General features: G+C 43.6%; 1 long non-coding RNA gene across 1 annotated transcript; it reads left to right on the top strand.

Annotated features, from left to right (window-relative positions):
- The first annotated feature begins 2,832 nt into the window (after positions 1-2,832).
- Positions 2,833-5,603, top strand: LOC133947441 (uncharacterized). Its single transcript, XR_009919095.1, has 2 exons — positions 2,833-2,886; positions 3,167-5,603. It is a non-coding gene; the product is annotated as an uncharacterized LOC133947441 (long non-coding RNA).
- Positions 5,604-5,813: the final 210 nt, after the last annotated feature.

Here is a 5,813-nt window from a genome sequence, read left to right as displayed (position 1 = left end):
CTGGGGGGCTCGGATTGGTGTGAAAGGGACGAGAAGGTCACTTGAAATCGCCTTTTATCCGCTAGTTTTTTTTCCTCCGTGGATCAGCAACTTTCAATAGACATAATCTAATCGCTGTTAATGGAATGGCCATTCATGAGAAATAGTTGGAAATATCGCTGAGCCTATAGGCTGCAGCCATTTAAGACCGATGTGTCTAACAGGCAACAAGAGTTCACTAAATAGCATGGATATTAATTATGAGTGGAAACTCTGCTGTGTCTCTCCTAAGACTGGGCAAGTTTACATATTAAATTAAAAGTGTCAGATGCAAACAACAATCTGTTTACTAATGCAACTTTATGTGTAATAAAATAAAGCTGCTAATTCCTGTTATTTCATTATAACACTGTGTACGTTGTTTTTGTTAAAGTTATAATTCTGCCTGTAAGGAGTTTAGTTTAGCTGGAAAATTGCATTACCCTGTGAATCAGCTTACTTCCTATGTAGATAGTATTGTTTAGGCTATTTCCTCATTATTTTTAATATGGCGTCTTCTCTCCAGAGACTTGAGATCCTTCACTTTCAGACGTGATGAATGAAAGTCTCTTTCCAGGCTTTTTTTTTTTTTTGCATCCCACACTATAATTGAGGACAATAACTGCAATGACTTTCCCAATTAGGCTTGAGGTTGGATTGAAGTTAGAGGGACTGTCAGTTTATGCTATGGGCAATGGCTTTATTGCTCACTAACCATCATTTCTTTAGAGCCTATGTGCTAATTACTTTGGATGGTCCCTGAGACGGAGATTATAAATCCATTAGCACTCAAACCCTCGTGGTTGCACAGTGCAAACACTGTAATTTTGTAGCACACACACACACAAAAAAAAAGAAAACCCAAAACCTTTAGCAGCAGAAGCTGAAGGGAGGCAGATTTTTCACCGGCGTGTGCAGCCTCTTAGAGGGATCCACAGTGGACGGGAGCCTGGCGTGTATCAGTCAGCAGCTCCGGTGAAACACAGAGTAAAGTGAGCAGAACAGAGAGTGTAATGACAGGGGAACATGTTCTATCTGAGGGGGTTTGACTGCAGCCCCACGGCCGCTGATGAGGTTTCATACATGGCTGTGTCAGCCTGACGCATCCTTGTGCGTCATTTTAATGTTGTGGCATCTATAGAAACCCCCCCCAGCACCTTGAGGAATAAAGTGAATTAAAGAAATAAGACTGAATACCTGTACGACTGCGTTTAAAAGGCAACATACAGAAAATACCGGGAGCTCAGATAGAGGGAGAGAGAGAGAGAGAGAGAGAGAAAGAGAGTGTGTGTGTGTGTCTGCGTGTGTGTAAAGGCATCTCACCCTTAAAGTAATTTATTTCAGGGAAACCGGAGGGCAAAGGTGGAATTCTTGAGAAATTCAACAAGGATAAGGGAGCTTTAGGAATTCTGCACGCAGATTACCTTTCATCCCATCCTCACATTATCCGACAACACGCAGCAGAAATATAGCTGCACGACAAAAGGAGCCAGATCAGCCTCCGACGCAGAACAGAGGAGCACAAACAGTTTTTTAAAAGGAAGTATTGCGTTTATTGAGGGAGGGGGGCGGTGAGGTGAGGGGTGTCAACTCGGTGGAAGGTGTGATTTCAACGAGAGGCTGATGGGGTGACATACACAGACGGGCCCTGTTTATAAAGTGTCTCGTCATTGTGGTTAGAGTGGATGGCAGCTAAGAAGAACCTCCATTAATATTAATGACGCGTAAAAATGCACATCAGACTAAATATGAAAGTGCGCCTCACGAGTCATTTACAGGGCTGCGTAAACAAACTGCTTCTCGTTTCTCTTTTTTTCTTGGATTTGTTGTCGGTCGTGTCCTGCAGTGATTCCTGACGCTCGGGTCAGAGTTTGACCTCGTCCCTTCCCCTTTTTCATCACCCCCCCCCCACCTCCCCCCTCTTTTTTTTGCTGCGTCAACTTGTTTGGTTTAGGTTCTGACCAATCGTTACCTCAGCACTTCATTGTGCATTATGTTGTTGTGACTCCTTCATTCTCACACAAACTAAGAAAAAAACAAACAAAAAAGAACAAACAAAAAAGAACAAACAAAAAAGTGTAAAAGAATGTTAACGTAGCCGACGCATCATGATGCTGAGGCTGAATGATCGGAGCAGAGAAAACTGAAATTTACTCCCCCACAAATTCTCACATACAATTAAAGTAAAGGGGAGAACATGAAATTATTATTTTTTACATTGAGCAAAACTTGTAAATATTTTGTGCCATTAAAGAAAATAGACTGTGTACACGTCATCATTCTAATCATCCTAAACAAGTGTGACATATTATTATGCTGACGTAAAGCAGAAATTGTGTGAAATATAAATTCCACCATACACTTCTGATTGAAAGCAGTATTGAAGCCTTAACATTTAAACCAAAATACACCCCCCCTGACACCGTCTCTCACATCACACACACGCGAGCAAAACAATCTCTTGAGGTTTTGTGTCTTTTCTTTTTTCAAAGGGTGTGTGTCTGCAGTGTTTTGCGTGAGAGGGCACATGTGTGTGGAGAGACAGCGAAGGTGTGCGGAGGAGGTGCTCCTGTGTGTTTAGTGTCCAGACCTGGCAGATTGTGACCTTATCAATGTGAAACTCTTAAGATAAATTATTCATAGCACCTGTTTGATGTGTCCGGCCAAAGAATGACAAAAGGTGTGAGATTTGAGATGCATCCCGAAAAGCCACGAGGATCAGCCGCTGTGACACTTCCGCCTGGTCCTCAGAGCCAGGAAAGAAGGAGGGACGCTGCTTGGGAAAAAAATAAAAATGAAGAATTTGTATCCTAACAGGGGCTGAGAGAGAGAGAGAGAGAGAGAGAGACCAGAGGACAGCCATGTGAAGTAAGTGCATGATAATAATCTCTCGCAGATGCTTTAATAAAACTCAACTGTAACTCAATCTGCCATCTTCAGTTGTCAAGGTGTGGCGGCCCTCAGCCTTTGTCTCAACGCCATGTGACTCACAGGTGTCCAGTGGTTATGTCGGTCACTGAAGTGGGCCACCCACCCTGGCGCTGCCTGCGTTATCCTCCCTTTAATCTGGAACTCGAAGCAGAGGTTGGTTGGATTCACTCAATACCAAATGTTAATACCAGGTGTGTGTTGTGTGTATCCCTCGCAGAGAGAGCCGGGCGTCCACAGAGACACAGCGGGACGTGACGAAGACTGAATGCCGGGATGAGATGTAATTTATGGCGAGTGCCGTTTGATTATAGGGACAGTGACGGTGATACCACTGCTTAGTGGGAGTGTTGGGATCACTTAGCATGACAGCGACAATATACTTAATCACACGTGTGGTAAATGTGACATTAAAGGTATGTAGCCTAAAATAAAAAGGCACTGTCAGGATGGATTTTAAGAGGCTGCCCTCTGTGAATTTCATTGCTCAGATCAGATTTAGTTTTTTCATTAAGTATATCACACGTTGTTTATTGAGTAACACTGTAAATTCAACCAGTGTCCCGACTTAGATTTAATAGTGCATTTAACAAAATTTCGACTCATCTTTTAAATTGACTTGCTTACACTGAGTTTTCTGTGCTTTTTGTTCTCATAATTGTTTCATTTATAAACATGATCTTGATTTTTCAGAGTTTCCCAGAATGCTCGGAGGTGTGCAGAAGTTCAAGTTGTGTTCTAAATCATCACAGCTGTTATATTGGTACATTAGTGTTACTCCTCTTCACATTGTTTCTATCGTAACACAAGTGAAGTTATGTGTATGGTTTGTACGATCCCTCCACTGTGTGTGTGTGTGTGTGTGTGTGTGTGTGTGGGTGGACATTGTTTATGCTTGGACTCATAATTTCAATCATATAGTCATTTATAGAGAAGACAAAGTTCTCACCTTGATAAATCCCCAGATTGCTGAAGTATGATAGATGCATTGTAAAACCAGTCAACCCATTCTGTGGCAAAATATATTAAGTTAATGCAACGTGTCCGTATTTAATTTCTGTCAACTTTATTAAAATGGACCATGCTAACATAAACTAAAATCTCACATGGTTAACGAGTTATATTAAGTATAGCACAATCGTAATAAACAAGCAACCTCAGCTCACCATTTTAAATTGACTTCATTTTTATGAGGTAATGAGTTTCCATTCTGAACTTATAGTCCAAACTTTTTTTTAACGCAAAAATAAATCCAAGCATCCTGGAACTCAAATTATATATATATTTTTTTCTTTTTTGGGAAACTGGCAGCGTATCCTTTCATAGCTAGAGGTCAACATAACACTCAGCGCTAATAAAACAAATATGACTGGGATGGATATTCATGATGATATATACAGATGTACTGCGCATGAGCTCGAATCATGTGTGAGAGAGTGTTGGAGGAGAGCAGAGAGGGAGACGCTCACAGACACTCACACATCTGTCTGTTTACTCGTCTCTGTGTGTGTGTGTGTGTGTGTGTGTGTGTGTGTGTGTGTGTGCGTCAGTTTCCCTCAGATGTTCCTTTTGACCTTTGACCCAGGAGTTGGGGTCAAGCCCTGACAAATGAGATGGTCGAGTTCTGGCCAGAACTGCAAACATTCCACAACAATCTCCTGTCCTCCTCCCCTCTCCTCATATCCGTCATCCACCCCCCCAGCTTCTCTCACAACACGTCTCTTCCACGACCTAAAGAGAGAGCCGGGGAAAGTTTTCGTGTTTTATTGCGTTTGCCGCGAGAATCTCCGATCACACAAACCTTTGAAATGGCGAGTCCCAGTTACTGGTTAAACATAATACCCGTGACATCTGCCCTGTTTACGGGAGGAGAGAAAACAACAGAGTGGATCTTAGTGGAGAGTGTGTGTTCGAGAGGCTTGTCGGGGATGTCAAGGATGAGAAATGTTGCTGTGTGGTTTTTTTTTTTACACATGCTGCTGGCTCTAGCATTTCCGGCAACATTTCTCACTCTGCCTCCCTCACACCATCCGCTCTGCTGCAATATCCCCCCAGTTTTCCATCCTTTCACTCCTTCCCCCTGCCCTCCCTCCCTGAGCACTCTCGCTCCCTCTACCCTTCCCCTCCGCTGGCCCACCCTGCCCATCTCGACCTCTCCCTCCCTCTCTCTCGTTCGTCCAGCACAGCCCCGCCTCCTTTCTCCCCTCCGCCAACTATTTTCTCTGATTTTCTAACATGCCATTCCACAGAATGCTACCACCTGTGTCTCCCGGGGGGGGGGGGGGCTATTGGTATACCTCTTGAAGAAACTGGTTAAGGTAAGTGGCACCACCTATTACAACGACATAGCAAATAATGGGTTCGGCTGTTGGCTTTTTTTTTTCTCTCCATGCACTGACCCCGGCTTCCTAAGCGTCACCACTCTCCATCGGAGCCGTATGGCTACAAGTCACTGCTGTAAAAACACACCCAGTCACTATCAGTGAATGTCAGCACCGCAGCCAGAGTGCCACAGAGGAGCCTGGAGACCAACAAAGACCGACTGATACAGTCACACTGAACGAATCGTGCTCTTGAACTTGCTTTCATAATGATGTAATATCACTAAAAGCCAATGCAACGCAGCAGAGATCCTAATAAAAACACATCAATCTCGATATGTGTGTGTGTGTGTGTGTGTGTGTGTGTGTGTGTTTCTTTTCCCTCCTCGCTCCCAGTTGAACTGTGATATTATTTGATGTTGCCTGTTATGTGATTCATTGGAGGGTACAGCTGCTTCACATGGATCTTGGCCCGGACGGGACTGTTTCCTCACAGGGCGGCCGATCACGTGACTCGAGTCACATGGACAGATCCGAGCTCTAATT

Source organism: Platichthys flesus, chromosome 3 (assembly GCF_949316205.1).
Source record: "Platichthys flesus chromosome 3, fPlaFle2.1, whole genome shotgun sequence".
Classification (NCBI taxonomy): domain Eukaryota; kingdom Metazoa; phylum Chordata; class Actinopteri; order Pleuronectiformes; family Pleuronectidae; genus Platichthys; species Platichthys flesus.
The sequence above is the reverse complement of the archived record's forward strand: the minus strand, read 5'-3'. Positions and strand labels throughout refer to the sequence as shown.